We start from the raw sequence: 20306 nt of genomic DNA on the forward strand, positions 1-20306 counted from the left end.
AACTGAACACTGTGGTTTGAGTAAATAAGCAATAACTAACATTTATATGTACAGTGTACATGGCCATGAAACTATAGATACGGCTGCATTAATGCCAGAGTGACTGCAAATATAGGTCTTGCAATTATAATTTTTAACTAAATATGACATTTTTTATGAACATTGTTAAAGGCGGGTGGGAAAATAAGTTATAAAAGTTACCTGTAAAACCAATATTTTATTTTCAGCCTCTGTAAATCTAGGACCACAATTCGATGTGCTAGGTCCTTCGAGAGGAACTTCTTCTTAGGTGGCATCCTGGTCACCCATGTCCTGTTCCTCTTCTTCCTTGGGAATGGTGGCTGTTGAAGAAGCTAGAATGACTTCTGGACCGATAGGCCTATGGACCACTTCTTCTTCACTGGAATCTTGAACTAGCTACTCTTCCTTGGTTGGTCCCTAGACATACTGGATGATAAACAGGCAATGCAAAAAAATAAAGTTTTGCTTTTAAAAAAGCAGTTGTTGGTGTACAGAATCCAGTTGTGAATCAAGGACAACCCAAAGAAAGACTCTGCAGCAGGGGGACCACAAATTCAGAAATGAGGAACCGGATACGCAAAGCTAGATCCACCACAATAACCAGCAAGCTCAGTAAAATCATAGAAATAGCAGCATGCAAATTGGCACATAACATTTTTATAGGAGCTATTCTGAGGCGTGAAATGTATCAATACGATGCTAATCGTTAACATCTGATAGGAAAGCATTAATATATTCATATTTCAGTGATGCTAGCAGTGTGTTCTGAATACAACTATCAAGTCATTCGTTTGAACAATTCTGACTTTATTAAATGACAATTCTATGGAGTGTTCTAGAGGACAGTTTTAATTAAAAGAAATTGATTAAATTTAAGTTATATGACAACTTATTAAATATAGTATTGCTATATGTTGAGAATTTTATGTGGGTTTTATATTAATTTCATGGAGGTTATTTGATATGGTTAAAAAAATTGACGGGGTTCTATAAATAAATGTCCACTATGCTTCTTTTGGCTGATGTGAGACATCTGAATAGTGTTAAAATATTGTAGTCACAACTGTGGGTACACAAGCTGAAAATATAAACCATTGATAGGATTTACATTCAATAATCAACTTTAGACTGGGAGATACACATTAGAAATTGGGATGCGATCAGTGAACGTATATTACTCACACTCACAAAGGTAACACATAATAAAAACTGTATAAATTCCACAACACCTTCAGGACTTATTTAAGCCATAAGGAAAGAGAGAGAGCAGTATTTCAGGAGCAATGGAAAAATTTAATGATTTGGGAAGGATGTTAATATATGGGTGAGAGATTGGAGTTTGACACAGAGCAAAAGCTCATAAGGAAGTGTGAACCACAGAGATCATTTTAGGACAAGATGTAGATGAAAAAACACTGGGTTTCAATAATCATAACACTGATGTGACAAGTCATTCCTTATCTCTGAGTCCATGTATGGGCATGCACCTGAATATGTGCCAGCACATATGTGCCAGTGCTCAAAGCTACCATCAACTTGTGTGACCATACTGAGCACATAAGAGCTCACTCTTTTCTCACAGAGCCAATACAAGGAGCAGCAGGAGGACAGAAGACAGGTCTGTACTATCTGCATTGTTTTACTAATGCATCACCCACTGTATATTTGAACCTTATACCAATGTGTTTCTCATTTTCAGTTTAATTTAATTTAATTTAATCAGACTAGTCTAAGAATGTTATCAGTTCTAATTTAATGTGCAGATTATAGATTAGTTGCATACACATAGTGTATTATTTAAATATTTTCTTTTTTAAATTAATAGAATACATAGACAAACATCTTTTTACATGCATTACATGATTATTATTACTAGAGAGGATTGGTTCAGATTCAGAGAAATCCAACGGATCCGAGTGAAAACGAGCCATGGCCCGGTTCCGAGCATCAATTTTGGATCTCAACACGACACAAAACGCCACTTCGGAGAAAATCTTGATGGAAAACTTGCAAGAGTTTTGGATCAATATTATATATATATATATATATATATATATATATATATGCAAAGTTTTAGAACTGACATGGTGTAGGGTGGATGTTAGCTGCAGTGCTTTGCTCTGAAAACAGCATTCAGGGTTCAAGAGGGGCGTAGAAAACATTAGAATTGTGTGATAATTGTAAAGCAGTTCTGCAGAGATCAGTCGACTAGCATAGTTTGCTGATGAATTTGTTTTAAATTCAGCCTGTCAGAGAGTTTAGACGGAGTTAAAATTTTAACTTTTTCTAGTGAAAGCAATCTTGTGTGGGACAATGACATCTGAACTAAGTTTGAAATAAATCTGGGTGGGTGACTGTCATAGAACCCCTCCAAAATATTCTATATTATAAACTTTTTTCTATTTTGCAGTACTTGTCAATTTGTAAAGAGTCATTCAGTTACATCTATATTAAAAAAGGTGTTTTCATGTGAGTGTCAACGCTGCTGCACATCCTATAAAAAAGGCTATATATTCTAGAGATGAGCGGTTCGGATGGGGATCCAAGTAAATTCAAGTCATGACCTATCTTCTCCTGCAAAACGCAATTTAATATATATATATATATATATATATATATATATATATATATATACACAAGTTAACCCGTGCATGATACTCATGCATTTTAGTCAAATCAAGCTACTTAAGGTGTTAAAAAGGTTCTTGTCATGCATTTGGGCCATAGCCCAGGCCTCAACCACCAACCACTCCCCACTGTCACCCCCGGCAGCCACCAACCACTCCCAACTGTCACTTCTCCTTCAAGAAATATATATATATATTTTTTAAATCTTTATAAACACTTTTAACAATTAACAAATTAAATTAACAAATTAAAAACATCTTAGTATACCAAATTTCAGCCCTTTCTGAATTTTTTTTTCCACACACACTAAGAATTTAGTAGGTCAGTGTATAACTCCGCCCAGCAGGTGGCGCTGCAGCTTGGTTTTATTTTTTCCACACACACACAGACAGACTAACACACGCCACTAGACATTTATATTATAGATATATATATATATATATATATATATATATATTACAAGGGAACAGTCGTGTTAACTCTGTGAGAGGGGGACATGGTGTTTCAGGGGCTACATTTTAAAAAGTATTGCAGCTATTAAGCTGTAATTTGACATGCAAATGGAGAACTGTCCATATATATATCTCTTCCTCGTTTTCTTCAGTACCAGTTTAGAACAGTCAGCGGGCGTGATTCATTAAGGAGAGCACAGCACAATAAAGGAGTAACTATGCAGCTGGGCAAACCCATGTTGTTTTGGAGGGAAAGTACATTTAAAATGTAGGGAGGGAGTTATAGATAGGGTAGAGCATGTCCTAGATCAACTTTAACTTTCAGTATAAATATAAAGCTATCAATTATTTATGTGCTACATGAAAAAACAGTCAGTATTTAACTTATGTGCAAAATAATAAGAGATGCTCACTGACCCACATGATTTGGGTTTGTTTTTAGTTTTGGATCTGGATTACCGTCGTGTTTTGGTTTTGCAAAACCGCCATTGCGGGTTTTGGTTATGGTTTTGGTTTTGTTTGGTTTGGTTTTGCTATTTTGTTGGAAAATCAATGTTTTTGGGCATAAAATAACCAAATTTAGTGCTCCACCTGTTTCTTGGATAAGTAATGTAATTATAAAGCTAATAAATTATCAAAAAAACAGTTTAATTCCTGGTAGGTAGGCCTTCATTAATTCTACATACAAACCAGATTGTCTTCCTCTCCATTTATGCATATTGACAATGCAGCCAATGTCTTTGGGTGTATATTACACCCTACACTTATAGTTAAATATCTAAAGAAATGGACCAAGGCAGTTTGGTTTCTGTCTCTATAGCCCCACCCCCCTCCCTCCACTTGTAGTTGAATAGAAAAAAAGCAGCCTGCACAGACTGTAGAATTAGAATATTAAAAGAAATGGACAAAGGCAGTTTGGTATCTGTCTGCATCAGCCCCCCCCCCATACACTTGTATTAAAATAGAAAAGAAGCAGCCTGCATAGACTGTAGAATTAGAATATTAAAAGAAATGGACAAAGGCAGTTTGGTATCTGTCTGCATCATAATCATCCACATCATCATTAGCGTCCTCCTCGCCTACACAAATTTCCCCCTCATCCTCTTCTAATTCCAAAGGGGCATCCTCAATTTGTGTATCACCGGCTACACTCGGGCTGTTCAGGCACACATCAGCAGAACTGCTGAAAGGGCCCTTCTTTACGGGTACACTAACAGAATGCTCACGATTAGACATACCACTGGTGGATGGACTCTCCACAGGGATTGGCCTTAGTTTTTTCTTGCAGCTCGGCTTTCACACGTAACAGTAGTTGTGCACCACTTTTGGAATTCTAATTACTTGGTCTTGCAAATTCGATAGACAAGCCTGCTTGTCTCCCTCTTCATCAATGACTCTTAGCAATTGAGACCTCGTCTTTGGGTGTATATTACACTCAAACCTTATGAGTGCAAATTAGTAAAAATACAGTTTAATCCCTTATAGGCCCTCCACCATCCTTTGCATGTTAATAGTAGGATTGGTTGGATTTATGATCAAGGTCACACATTTTTTAAAAAAATCTTTCAAACCAGCCCAGATGTTAAACTGTTGTGATCTGCCCCCTGCGTCATCCCTGCTTGTGTTCGGAAAGTGCATATTGGTGCCAGAAACTCTCCTGTCACTGGTGCCACACTGCTGCAGGACTTACACAATCAACCGCATCCTCATCTTCGGATACCCAAATCTCCCCCACATCCTCTTCTAAAGACAAAGTGTCATGCTCACTTGGTGTATCACCGGCTACATTCGGGCTGTTCAGGCACACATCAGCAGAACTGCTTAAAGGACCCTTCTTTATGGGTACACTAACAGAATGCTCATGATTAGACATCCCACTGTTGGATGGACTCTCCACAGGGATTGTTGTCATTTCTGATTCAGAGCATACATTATCCTCTAATGCCTTACTGTTTTTTTGCAGCTCATCTTTGACGCGTAACAGTAGTTGTGCATCACTTTCAGACTCCAAATTACTTGCTTTTGCTTGGTCACGAGTGACCGTACAAGAAGAAGGCTCGGTAACATTTTTGGATCTGCCACTAATAGAGAAAGGCGAAGGGCTCATTCTCTCTTTGCCACTGCGTGTGTAAAATGGCATGTTGGCAATTTTATTTTTATCGGCAGTTAACTTTTCCTCAGTTACACTTCTTTTTCGCTTCAACACGGTAAAAAAATTTTGGGTGTGTGTTTTTGTGCCTGATTTCAAAAGACGGTGTAGTTTGACTTTCCCAGATGACGTACTGGGAACACTACCATCAGGACTGGTGACAGAACCTGGTTGCTCATTTTGCTCATATGTGGACTGCTTTGAATCCATTCTGAGACCAAAGCACTTGTAGTGCTACAAATTGTTTTAGATACTGCTACCAAATAGGACTTTTGACAGCCAGAAAAATTTCTGCAAAAGAATGGGGGACACCCCAAAAGCAATTGGGAGAGCTAAATATATTTTTTGGACACTGCTGCCAAATAGGACTTTTAAGACAGCCAGAAAAATTTATTCAAAAGAATGGTGGACACCCCAAAAGCAATTGGGAGTGTTAAATATATGAGTGTTTGCATGTCAGGATCAACAGCAGTTGCACCCCCCAACAAAACGCTATGTATTTTAATCTTTTCTATTTTTCAATACTTGTCTATCTTGGAAAGGTCATTCAGTGAAATGTATATTTAAAGATGGCTGTTTGCAAGGGACAGTATGGAGTAGTACACCCAAAAAAACGCTATATATTCTATTCTTTTCTATTTTGCAATCTATTCAATTCTATCTAATTTGTTTTCGCTATATAAATAAATGAGGATGCTGAGAGACAAAGGTGTCCTGCACGCATACTACAAAAATTCAAATACTAGGCACACAGTATACTGCCAGAGTATTCATCGGTTGCCAAGAGCATGGCTTTTAATACCTCGTTTTACATATATGCTTTATGCTATAATGCTGCCCTTCTGACTCAAACCAGGGCACTTGTATATGTTTATGGGGAGGGAGGGAGAAAAAGTCAGGGTGAGCTTCATCAACCCCAAGGTAAAGGGGACTGCCCAAGACTTGCAGCGGAGGTGGTCCCCAAGACCCATGTATATAAATATTGAATGTATATAAATTATATTTATATGTTCTATTAGTCAATTGTAAGAAATATGTAAAACAGATTCAGATAGGCCAACTGTTCCCCTTTCCACATGAGTAAGTATGTATAATACATTGATGCACATTTGTCTTGACAATGCAATTGAACGTTCACATTCTGAGAAATTAAGAGGATACAACCTGCACTCAAATCTCCCTAACTGTCAAAAACACCACAATTTCCTCAGTCTCTGAAGCCCGTTGCCTTGGTGTCATACTTGACTCCACCCTCTGCTTTATTCCTCACAGTTAGACTCTCTCCCAGTCCTATTGACTACACCTTATAAACATTGCCAGAATATGCCCTTTTCTTACTCAACATACTACCAAAACTCTTATCTATTTTCTCATCATCTCCCGTCTTGACTATTGCAACCTTCTGCTATCTGGCATTTCTCACACATATATAGCTACACTTCAAACCATCCTAAATGCGGCTGCAAGACCGTTCTTCCTCTCTTACCACTTCATATCTGCTGCTTCACTTTGCAAATCCCTACATTGTTTTCCTGTGTCCTCCAGAATCAAATTCAAATTACTTACCCTTAGCTACAAAGCCCTCAACAACACTACCTCGCATACATCTCAAATCTCATATCAAAATACTCTCCCTACCACCCTCTTAGATCTACCTCTGACTTGCGCCTTGTCTCGTCTCTGGTAACCACCTCTCACTCCCGCTTACAAGACTTCCCCCGCATTGCTACCCACGTAAGGAATTCCTTTCCACATTCAATCAGACTTTCCCACAGCCTTCAAATCTTTAGATGTTCTTTGAAAACCCATCTCTTTTTTTAGAGGTGACCTTATTCCAATATCACTGTTCACACTAATGTACCCTCACAACTGTCCCAACCTCCACTCTGAACCAAATTTACTCCTCTTGTTTGAGCTCTGCCCTCTTTCACTTAGAATGTAAGCTCTCTAATGAGAAGGGTCCATCACACCCTTTGTTTTCATATCTGAATTTTTTTGTCTACCTTGTATGTCCCTGTTTTATGTACATCATCATCATCAACATTTATTTATATAGCGCCAGCAAATTCCTTAACGCTTTACAATTGGGAACAAACATTAATAAGACAATACTGGGTAATACATACAGACAGAGAGGTAAGAGAACCCTGCTCCCAAGCTTACAATCTATAGGACAATGGGAGTTTGAAACACAAGGGCATGTGCTACATCATATTGCACAATGGACCAGCTAGAATGCAAAGGTAAAAGTATTGAGTGGGCTGTGTGTGTTGCAATGTTGGTCAGAGGTTTGTTGTCTTGCATTAGCAGTGTAGAGGATGGTAATAAGGTAATCTAGGGAAATTAAGATGATGGTTGAGGAACATCATAACCTTGTCTGAAGAGGTGGGTTTTCAGTGAACGCTTAAAGGTTTTAAGACTAGAGGAAAGTCTTACTGTGCATGGGAGGGAATTCCACAAAGTGGGTGCAGCCCGGAAAAAATCCTGTAACCAAGAATGGGAGGATGTGATGAGAGTGGAAGAGAAGCAGATCTTGTGCAGAACAGAGGTCTTGAGTTGGGAGATAGTTTGAGACAAGTGAGGAAATGTATGTTGGTGCCAATTTGTTGATGGCCTTATATGTTAGTAGAAGAATTTTATATTGGATTCGTTGAAATACAGGCAGCCAATGTAGAGACTGACAGAATGGCTCAGCAGAGGAATAACGGTTTGCAAAGAAAGTCAATCTAGCCGCTGCATGCAAAATAGATTGTAGGGATTCAAGTCTGACTTTGGGAAGACCAGTAAGAAGGGAATTGCAATAGTCGATGCGGGAGATGATGAGTGCATGAAATAATGTTTTTGCGGTGTCTTGTGTCAGATATGTGCGTATTCTGGAAATGTTCTTTAGGTGTGTGTAACATGATTTAGATACAGAGTTGATGTGGGGAATAAACAACAGCTTTGAATCAAGGATTACACCTAAGCAACGAGCTTGCGGGGTGGGATTTATGGTCATGTTATCAACAGAAATAGAAATGTCAGGCAGGAAGCTTCTGTTTTTGGGTGGGAATATTATTAATTCAGTTTTTGAAAGATTGAGTTTGAGTTGGCAGAAAGACATGGCAGAAAGACAGTCAGTAACGCGAGACAACACAGATGGTGAAAGATCAGGAGAGGATAGATAGATTTGTGTATCATCCACATAGAGATGATGCTGAAATCCAAAGGAGCTTATTAGTTTTCCAAGAGAAGTGGTGTAGCTAGAGAGTAGCAGAGGACCTAGGACTGAGCCTTGTGGTACTCCAACTGAAGGAAGCAGAGCAGAGGTGGATCCAGAGAAATTAACACTAAATGAGCGATTAGATAGGTAGGATGAGAACCAGGATAGGACAGTGCCTTCAAGACCTAGGGATTGTAGTGTTTGTATGAGGAGAGAGTGGTCAACAGTGTCAAATGCAGCAGAGAGATCCAGGAGAATTAGAAGAGAGTAATGGTTTTTATTTTTTGCTGTGATCAAATCATTGACAACCTTGGTCAGCGCAGTCTCTGTGGACTGTTGAGCGCGAAAGCCTGACTGAAGAGGATCCAATAGGTTGTTTGCTGTAAGAAAGTGTGTGAGGCGAGTGTAGGCAATTCTCTCGAGAAGCTTGGAGGGGCATGGGAGCTGGGAGATGGGGTGGTAATTTACAAGAGAGTTAGGGTCAGAATTCAGTTTTTTTTAAAATGGGAGTAATCACATCCTGTTTTCCCTACTGTACGGCGCTGCAGAACACTGTGGCGCCTTACAACCTATGATAATAATAATAATAGATATGATAGCTGACGATTTACACTATGTGATGGAGTTAGAGAGCTGTACAAAATGATTAATTATTTTTGGAATTGAATGGGAGAAAGCAATGCAACGATGGCAAAATTACAATATCCTTTATTAAGACAGCGCGCGGCAGAGTTTGGACAAAATTGGTGAAAATTGGGACAGTTGTGAAGGGATCATTAGAAGATAGACTGGAAATGACAGGAAAATAATGTCAATTCAATAAATAGTAATATAGGAGCATAAGGAGCTAAAAATGACATTTTACATACTTTTCACAATCTTTAATCAAACCCAGATCCAGACCAAAATCAAAACCAAAAAAACTTGCAAGATTTTTTGGCAAAACCAGTTACAAAACCCCAACACATCTCTAAGTATTATACTGCTGTGTGGCAATGTTTCATAGATGTGCTATAAACTACCGTGTGCTTTTCAACACCTAAGCTGGCCACCCTCCATTGTGTACTCAGAAAGAGTTTTTAACACAGTCGAGAACCTTGTCAGCAATCTACGTTGGAGGCGACTTTTTAAAAATGTGGAAAAGATAATGTTCAAAATAAACTACAAATTCCACAAGGAAGGCCTTTACCGGCAATTACATCAAAATACAAAGACTTCTGTAATGGTGGATTCCAATGGGGATCAATTAATATTCATCATCATCATCATCATCATTTATTTATATAGTGCCACTAATTCCGCACCACTGTACAGAGAACTCACTCAAATCAGTCCCTGCCCCATTGGGGCTTACAGTCTAAATTCCCTAACACACTCACACAGACAGACTAGGGTCAATTTGTTAGCAGCCAATTAAACTACCAGTATGTTTTTGGAGTATGGGAGGAAACCAGAGCACCCGGAGGAAACCCAGGCAAACACGGGGAGAACATACAAACTCCTCACAGATAAGGCCATGGTTGGGAATTTCAACTCATGACCCCAGTGCTGTAAGGCAGAAGTGCTAACCAATACGCTACCGTGCAGCCCATGTTGTGTGAGAATGATGTACACACTGTTGAGGGTGTAGATGAGGGTGAGGATGATGACAGTGTAGATTACAGGTGCTGGGATCTAGCTGAGAGAAGGGAGCTAGCTGATGCTGGACTGCTTGTTGTTATTTGGTGTAGAATTGCTTGTTCTCAATTTTTTGTTTTTCTACAGTAAACTTTCCTTTTATTAGAGGTGTTTTTTTCTTTACCAATGTAAAAGCTTGTTTTTGGATTTCAGTTTCCCTGACTTAAACCCACTATGCCCTTGAGCATAGCCTTTAGTAGATGACATAGAAGGACTAGTATCATCATGACTGGTGCCAGCAGCTGGTTGGTGATCCTGCTCTTCTGTCGACTGATTATGATCCATGTAGATGAACACACACAATTTGTCCAAAAATGCAAAGAAATTTTGAACTTTTTCCGCAAATGACAAATGAGCACACAAATGAGTAGAGTACACTCTTTCAGGTGTTTCTGGTGAACAGCAATGCTGTCAGATGTAATACACACACACTGCAGTGTGCAAATTGAATTAAATAACAAATATTTGCTTTTTGGAAGCAAATGACTACTGAGTAATGACAACTGAGTAGAGAAATCCCTGTCAGACAGTGATTTAGTTCTGTTGCAATATAGATTGTGATTTGTGGCTGGAGTCTGGAGAGTGACAAATCAATGTTAGCCTTGCTATGTCTGTGTGAGCAATGGTGTCAGATTTCCTGGGGAGGGAGGGACTTATGGAATCAAAAACCTGCGAGTTTCCATGACTTGACAATGACGTTTTGCCTTATCGTTGGATCCGAGGAAGTGGGAGAGTACCGAGGCGGCTCGGCTTGGTACACGGATATACTAGGATCGGGGGGGGGGGGTCTCGGTTTTTGGAAAACCAAGAATGCGCATCTCTTGTTTGACTATGACTTACAATTATATTGCCGAATCGCAGTTGAATGCATAGGCATACAATTAAATTAAATTATAAATAAATTATTAATCCTTACACTTATTCATACTAATCCTGCACATTAACCATATGTATGATGCTGTTTGTATACTGTTTGTGTCATATTGCATGATATGAAAAAAAGCATATATGACGATAGTGGGAAAATGTCTGTGCTGCCATATACTGTGTGGGTATAATGGAATAATCACTGTGATGTCACATACTTTGTGATTATAATGGCTATACTGCCATATACCATGTGGGGAATAGAAAAGATCATCACCCAGACAAACTGTACCTCGTTTAGCACACTAAAGGCCCGACCCAATTTGGCCACGTTATTCTAGGAATAATAGTATTACCGTTAATAAGGTAATTTTAACCCAGATTTTTTTCTGGTTTCCCACGTCAATGTGGGAAAATCCCTTATACTATAAATAGATCATGTGCATGAACTAAGTTCAATGCGTATCGGAGCTTCTACAGTGTAGAAACTGTTTGCGGCACCTGTCATCTTTTTTTTTTTTTACCCAAGCATGTTCCGGTATGGATTACAAATATGGGGCCCTTTTGGCTGAAGACTGGCCAAGAAGAACTGAAGACTTCAAGCAACAAGGGGGCTTTTTGCCCAAGAAAAACAGAAGATATTTCAAGTAGGGACTGTGGAATTACAAATACTTTTGGACTTGGTTTTCAAGCATTTTTGGATTAAAAGCTGCTGACGAAAGAAGAAGAAATCTGATTGGTAAGTATTTTTGGGTTTTCATATTTTTAATAAATATATGTGGTATTAATTAGGGTGTGTATTGTTTTTATGAGGTTTTATTATTTTTATTAAAATTTGGTGGTTTTAAACAGGGAGTAGTGGCTTATTTAACATTTTTTGGGAGTGTTTGACATTGCAGCAAATCGCCAGAGATGACCAACGATTTTTAAGATCAGAGTAAAAATCGCAGTTTAATACACCTGGCAACTTTGGGATTAAAATCGCTGGTTATCACCCGCAACTTGCCGCGATTTTAAAATGCTGAAAAAAAATCGGACCTTGGCACATTTACCCCTTGATCTCCACCAGCTCTGAGTTCAAGTGTTTCTGCATAGTGCAAATGTCTTTACACTGTCTCCCAAAGAATGCCCCTAAAATGCACCTTTTTCATCCCTTTATCTAATTTTAATAATTTGGCTCCATAAAACAAATTCTAATTTTACACCAGTTGATATCACAATAAATTTCATTTATTTCTATACCGTAATAGGTAATTGTGCTAAAAAAGAGTCTATAACACAGAACAATTTGTAGAAGGGCAACATGACTGAGCTAGGAATAAGTGGGTGAAAGTATAATGAGGAAAGGTCGTGTGCATGGTAATGAGGGAGGTTGAGGTAGTTAGGGAGAGGCTTACAATGGCATGAGTTTATATATATATATATATATATATATATATATATATATATATATATATACATACATATATACACACATAAAACAAAAGAGAAGGGAGAGGCGCCCTTGGTGTAGTTTTTTAGGGAGTATAGTGCCAGAAACCGAGGTGTGTACTCCAGTCTTGTATGCTCAAATAAAAAGGAGAGAAGAACAAATAGTGCAATATCGCCAAACAAGTAAAACCAGTAGAACCGAGCCACCTGCAATTGTACATTCCCAAAACATAGTAAAAAGCGCTTATCTGTAAAGTTTCTTATGCAACTGGAGCTATCCCTTGCTCAATTCACTCCATCGACAGGTTCAGGACAGGCAGATGGAAATCAAAGGTTCCATATAGTGTAGTATGTTTAAATAAATTCCGAATTTATTAACAAAATAAAATACACACTCACAATAAAAATATAAAACAGAGATTATCTATGTTCAAAGTGAAATCTTTATCTCCACTTCAGTGGGTTCAGGTGTCATAGGATTCCAACGATGGTAAACTGGAAACAGATGCCAAGGAGAGGATACCAATGTGTACTGCCTTACCTCATCGCGTTTCGTGTTTAAAAAGACTTCATCAGGAGGGGGCATTTTAGGGGTACTCCTTGGGAGCACTGTCTCCCAAGGAATGCCCCTAAAATGCACCTTTTTCATCCCTTTATCTAATTTTAATAATTTGGCTCCACAAAACAAATTATAATTTTACACCAGTTGATATCACAATAAATTTCATTTATTTCTACACATTAATAGGTAATTGTGCTAAGGAAGACCCTATAACACACAACAATTTGTAGAAGGGCAGCATGACTGAGTTAGGAATAAGTGGGTATAAGTATAATGAGGAAAGGTCGTGTGCATGGTAATTAGGTAGGTTGAGGTAGTTAGGGAGAGGCTTATTATGGGAAAAAGGGATGTATGGGTGACGCCGCACTTCCTGATATGTAGGGGTGCTACACGTTGGTTTGACCTACATTTCATTTCCATTCTTATATTATTTTTTTTAATATTAATTATTTTTCTTTTTTTCTTTTTTTTTTTTTTTTTCTTTCCCAATATTCATTCACTCTCACAATACCATTCAATATTCTGCTCAATTACAACAACTGCGGGTCCCAGCCCGCTAGCATGCTAGCCATATCCTAAGTACTTTGTCAAAATACCGGAAGAGTCGCACTCAGCGTCTGGGTCATCGGAGCGCGTATGCTCCACCCTTCTATTACACCTCACAGCGGGACCGGCGAAAACATCTACCCGATCAGGGCGAGTAATTGGATTCCCGATTTGCATGAGAAGGACACCCATAGCTGACGGAACCATGACTCTACACAATTGGGGGTTTTCTAATGTACTTTAATGGTTCTCCAAACACATAAACTGGACACGTTTGGCATCCATATAGACTTGCCATTGCTTTTCTACCATCATTCACAGTATTGGAGCCATTCGAACCATAATTGCTCTTGGACATATCTGCAACTAATACAAGATATACTTTCACCAATTTTGTCCAAACTCTGCCGGGCGCTGTCTTAATAAAGGATATTGTAATTTTACCATCGTTGCATTGCTTTCTCCCATTCAATTCCAAAAATAATTGATCATTTTGTACAGCTCTCTAACTCCATCACATAGTGTAAATCGTCAGCTATCATATCTATTATTATTATTATCGTAGGTTTGTAAGGCGCCACAGTGTTCTGCAGCGCCGTACAGTAGGGAAAAAAGGATGTGATTACTCTCATTTTAAAAAAACAGAATTCTGACCCTAACTCTCTTGTAAATTACCACCCCATCTCCCAGCTCCCATGCCCCTCCAAGCTTCTCGAGAGAATTGCCTACACTCGCCTCACACACTTTCTTACAGCAAACAACCTATTGGATCCTCTTCAGTCAGGCTTTCACTCTCAACAGTCCACAAAGACTGCGCTGACCAAGGTTGTCAATGATTTGATCACAGCAAAAAATAATAACCAATACTCTCTTCTAATTCTCCTGGATCTCTCTGCTGCATTTGACACTGTTGACCACTCTCTCCTCATATAAACGCTGCAATCCCTAGGTCTTGCAGGCACTGTCCTATCCTGGTTCTCATCCTACCTATCTAATCGCTCTTTCAGTGTTAATTTCTCTGGATCCACCTCTGCTCCGCTTCCTTTATCAGTTAGAGTTCCACAAGGCTCAGTCCTAGGTCCTCTGCTGTTCTCTATCTACACCACTTCTCTTGGAAAACTAATAAGCTCCTTTGGATTTCAGTATCATCTCTATGCGGATGATACACAAATTTATCTATCCTCTCCTGATCTTTCACCATCTGTGTTGTCTTGCGTTACTGACTGTCTTTCTACCATTTCATCTTAGATGTCTTCTCGCCAACTCAAACTCAATCTTTCAAAAACTGAATTAATAATATTCCCACCCAAGAACAGAAGCTTCCTGCCTGACATTTCTATTTCTGTCGATAACATGACTATAAATCCCACCCCGCAAGCTCGTTGCCTAGCTGTAATCCTTGATTCATAACTGTCGTTTATTCCGCACATCGACTCTATATCTAAATCATGTTACATACACCTAAAGAACATTTCCAGAATACGCACATATCTGACACAAGACACCACAAAAACATTAATTCATGCACTCATCATCTCCCGCATCGACTATTGCAATTCCCTCCTTACTGGTCTTCCCAAAGTCAGACTTCAACCCCTACAATCTATTTTGCACGCAGCGGCTAGATTGATTTTCCTTACAAACCATTATTCCTCTGCTGAGCCACTCTGTCAGTCTCTACATTGGCTGCCTGTATTTCAACGAATCCAATATAAAATTCTTCTACTAACATACAAGGCCATCAACAAAATTGCACCGACATACATTTCCTCACTTGTCTCGAAATATCTCCCTACTCGACACCTCCGTTCTGCACAAGATGTACGTCTCTCCTCCACTCTCATCACATCCTCCCATTCTCGGTTACAGGATTTTTTCCGGGCTGCACCTACTTCGTGGAATTCCCTCCCTCGCACAGTAAGACTTTCCTCTAGTCTTCAAACCTTCAAGCGTTCACTGAAAACCCACCTCTTCAGACAAGGTTATGATATTCCTCAATCATCATCTTAATTTCCCTAGATTACCCTATTGCCATCCTCTACACTGCTAACGCAAGACAACAACCTTCTGACCAACATTGCAACACACACAGCCCACTCAGTACTTTTACCTTTGCAGTCTGGCTGGTCCATTGTGCAATATGATGTAGCACATGCCCTTGTGTTTCTAACTCCCATTGTCCTATAGATTGTAAGCTTTCGAGCAGGGTTCTCTTACCTCTCTGTCTGTATGTATTACCCAGTATTGTCTTATTAATGTTTGTTCCCAATTGTAAAGCGCTATGGAATTTGCTGGCGCTATATAAATAAATGTTGATGATGATGATGATGATGACTTACCTTGTTGAAGCTGAATATTATACACATTGCATGTTTCAATATTTTTCCTCATCATTGTTTTTATTGTTCTGGCCAGAACCTGTTAATGACATATTATATAATAAAACGTAAAATTGTAGTATTTAACCTTTCAAAGCTTTATGTACATATTGCTCTGCGCCCAGGTACCTAACCCAATTTTGCAGAGGCTTATTATGGGATGAAAATATATATATATATATATATATATATATATATATATATATATGTTGGCCATGTCTGATGCAGTAGGAGATCTGGATCAGGACCAGAGGAGGGGCTGATCAGGAGAAAGCCAGGTGAGGAAAGATTTGCGAAGGATTGGGAATGCGTAGTGGACCAATTTGTTTGCACAATTACTGACTGCAGGAGATTCCTTGGCTTCACAATGGAGTGCATCTCAGGTCTAAGGAACAGATAGCAGAACTAGAGCAGAGGGAGGCTCAGAGACAAAAGTCAACATCCGGGGAAGCCCAGCACCACTATGTTCTATGGCCCAGGGATCGGGCATTATCAGATCAGATGGCTGATGAGGCTGGCATATCTGGTGAGTGAGACCAATCCTTTGAGAGTTAATGAAATGGAGATAATGGTACACCAGTTGGTTACAACAGTTAGTAACTCTGACAAATGATCTGCCATGCCCAACAGGAGGCTATATGAATGTTTTGAGAGGAGGTTTGTGGCACACCTTAAACAAGTAGGTTAAGGAAAAGATTTGGAGGGATCATTATATGGAAATTATTCTGTATTGCTCTCTTTGGAATGCTTTAATCTAGACTGAGTTGAAACTATGAGAGTAGGAGAGAGGAGGTCGATGCCAGGAGGCATTATAAAATTAACAAAATCAAACCCAAAAAGAGAAGAATTCACTATAAGAGCAAAGCATGAAGGCAGGATAAATAAATTACTGGTTATTTGTTGCTATGTTTTATTTGTGTGGTATAGATCCTGGGGCACTTCTATGAATTCTGAGCATTATGAATGTAGTATTAAAATTTGATTGACATTCTGATGTGTCTTTATATTGCACATATGTATATGCGCATCCTCTGCTCTGTCTACATACGGCACGTGACGTTTAGCCAAAGTGTAATATTACCCAGATTCAAATGGAAATGTATATAGGGATCCAAAACAAAAAGACAGTTGTTGTGTCTCCTTAACACTGCATTTCTGTGTGTATCTTGCAAAATGAAAACATGAGGTATTGGTTCATAAATTGGTCAAAATGCATTTTAATGGTGTTTGAGGCGTATAGGTAAGTGTATGACCTTCATAAAATGAGGTAACCTTGACACTGGGATGCAAGCTTAAAAGTTTTGATCAAAATATGAACCAATATCTCATGCTTTCATTTTGCTAGAAAGAGAGAAAAGTGCATTTCTTTAAATTAATGAAATGTGTGCCAGTGAATAAAATCATTTGAAAAAGCAGCCAAGGACAATTAATGCCATTGTGTATGAGACCAAAAAAAGAGAACATTTTGTCCGACGCTCTAAAACAAACAATATATAAATCACTATGTATCATCATATACATAAATAGGAGAATGTTATGCACAATATAGCTATATTAGGATAAGCTCACCTGCCAACGTGAAGGCATCTCCGGTAGGTCAGTCCCTAACCAGCTAAGCAACACATGTACTCAGGGAGTCACAATTAAAACCTTCCTGAGCCTCCATTTTTAAAAGCATGCAGCATCTGTGGGGGTAGTGCAGCTCCGAAAAAACAAGTGATTTATATATTATTTGTTTTAGAGTGCCAGACAAAACACAGATATGCAGTGTTTAGGACAAGTGCTGCTAACAACTTTCTTTTTATTTTGTATACATATAGGGCATTTATATAGTCAAGCAGCTGGTACCATATATTATTTGGGTTAACCGAGCATGGGCTTATTTCCTTCTATGATTTTCTTTCAGTATATTATAGATTAGCTTGGATTTGAATACGGTCAGCACTATGCTCAGGTTCTGTATTCGTTTCTTAAATGCAAGTTACGTCCGAAGATGAATCAGGCCCACTATGGGCAATTAGTAGTGAAAGAGAAATATTTAAATTGGGTAAGATTAAGTGTAAGAGGGTTATGTAATTTAAAGTTGTGACTATTTATAAATAGTTTTATATATGTGCATTTAAACATTTGATGCTAACTGCTTTCTCCATTTATTCGATCAATAAATTATGTGACCAATTTGTATCCACGCAAATGTTGGTGTCAGTGACAAGTCTCACTGTGACTGCTCAGCATCCTGACATATTCTTAATCACTGCAAGGAACATACACACAACATTTTTTCCCCCAGCACACTGCTATAGCCAGCAACAGATCTGCCATTTCTACTGTAGATAAAAATGCAAAAGTGTTTGTTGCACACATTTGCAAATGTATGTTTAAGCCATCCTGCCACGCCAAGGCGCTTTTGCATATAGGATGGTCCTACTCTAAACAATGAGAGTCCCTATATTTGGGCCATACATATGTGTTTTTAAATTGAGAGCTAACTTACCAAAGAGGTACCCCAGAAGCCTCCAAATAGCAATCCAATGTCAGCACTCCCCCTCAGCTACTGACACCAACATGCCTCTCAGACAAATACAAAAGTGGAAGCTGCTCAAATCAATTTATAGGCCATAACAGGTGCTGAAAGGGTGGGGTTATCCTGCAAGGAACATACACACAACATTTTTTCCCCCAGCACACTGCTATAGCCAGCAACAGATCTGCCATTTCTACTGTAGATAAAAATGCAAAAGTCTTTGTTGCACACATTTGCAAATGTATGTTTAAGCCATCCTGCCACGCCAAGGCGCTTTTGCATATAGGATGGTCCTACTCTAAACAATGAGAGTCCCTATATTTGGGCCATACATATGTGTTTTTAAATTGAGAGCTAACTTACCAAAGAGGTACCCCAGAAGCCTCCAAATAGCAATCCAATGTCAGCACTCCCCCTCAGCTACTGACACCAACATGCCTCTCAGACAAATACAAAAGTGGAAGCTGCTCAAATCAATTTATAGGCCATAACAGGTGTCAGTAGCTGAGGGGGAGTGCTGACATTGGATTGCTATTTGGAGGTTTCTGGGGTACCTCTTTGGTAAGTTAGCTCTCAATTTAAAAACACATATGTATGGCCCAAATATAGGGACTCTCATTGTTTAGAGTAGGACCATCCTATATGCAAAAGCGCCTTGGCGTGGCAGGATGGCTTAAACATACATTTGCAAATGTGTGCAACAAAGACTTTTGCATTTTTATCTACAGTAGAAATGGCAGATCTGTTGCTGGCTATAGCAGTGTGCTGGGGGAAAAAATGTTGTGTGTATGTTCCTTGCAGGATAACCCCACCCTTTCAGCACCTGTTATGGCCTATAAATTGATTTGAGCAGCTTCCACTTTTGTATTTGTCTGAGAGGCATGTTGGTGTCAGTAGCTGAGGGGGAGTGCTGACATTGGATTGCTATTTGGAGGCTTCTGGGGTACCTCTTTGGTAAGTTAGCTCTCAATTTAAAAACACATATGTATGGCCCAAATATAGGGACTCTCATTGTTTAGAGTAGGACCATCCTATATGCAAAAGCGCCTTGGCGTGGCAGGATGGCTTAAACATACATTTGCAAATGTGTGCAACAAAGACTTTTGCATTTTTATCTACAGTAGAAATGGCAGATCTGTTGCTGGCTATAGCAGTGTGCTGGGGGAAAAAATGTTGTGTGTATGTTCCTTGCAGGATAACCCCACCCTTTCAGCACCTGTTATGGCCTATAAATTGATTTGAGCAGCTTCCACTTTTGTATTTGTCTGAGAGGCATGTTGGTGTCAGTAGCTGAGGGGGAGTGCTGACATTGGATTGCTATTTGGAGGCTTCTGGGGTACCTCTTTGGTAAGTTAGCTCTCAATTTAAAAACACATATGTATGGCCCAAATATAGGGACTCTCATTGTTTAGAGTAGGACCATCCTATATGCAAAAGCGCCTTGGCGTGGCAGGATGGCTTAAACATACATTTGCAAATGTGTGCAACAAAGACTTTTGCATTTTTATCTACAGTAGAAATGGCAGATCTGTTGCTGGCTATAGCAGTGTGCTGGGGGAAAAAATGTTGTGTGTATGTTCCTTGCAGGATAACCCCACCCTTTCAGCACCTGTTATGTCCTATAAATTGATTTGAGCAGCTTCCACTTTTGTATTTGTCTGAGAGGCATGTTGGTGTCAGTAGCTGAGGGGGAGTGCTGACATTGGATTGCTATTTGGAGGCTTCTGGGGTACCTCTTTGGTAAGTTAGCTCTCAATTTAAAAACACATATGTATGGCCCAAATATAGGGACTCTCATTGTTTAGAGTAGGACCATCCTATATGCAAAAGCGCCTTGGCGTGGCAGGATGGCTTAAACATACATTTGCA

General features: G+C 39.1%; 1 protein-coding gene across 2 annotated transcripts in view; it reads left to right on the plus strand.

The window, feature by feature from the left end:
* Window positions 1-1554: 1554 nt before the first annotated feature.
* LOC142157900 (putative methyltransferase DDB_G0268948) overlaps window positions 1555-20306 on the plus strand; it is an 89603-nt gene continuing 70851 nt past the window's right edge. For both annotated transcript variants that reach the window (XM_075211416.1, XM_075211415.1), the window contains exon 1: window positions 1555-1639. The gene's annotated coding sequence lies outside the window, so the exon portion shown is untranslated. The remainder of the gene's footprint in view (window positions 1640-20306) is intronic.

Source organism: Mixophyes fleayi, chromosome 5, assembly GCF_038048845.1.
Source record: "Mixophyes fleayi isolate aMixFle1 chromosome 5, aMixFle1.hap1, whole genome shotgun sequence".
In the NCBI taxonomy this organism is placed as follows: Eukaryota; Metazoa; Chordata; class Amphibia; order Anura; family Limnodynastidae; genus Mixophyes; species Mixophyes fleayi.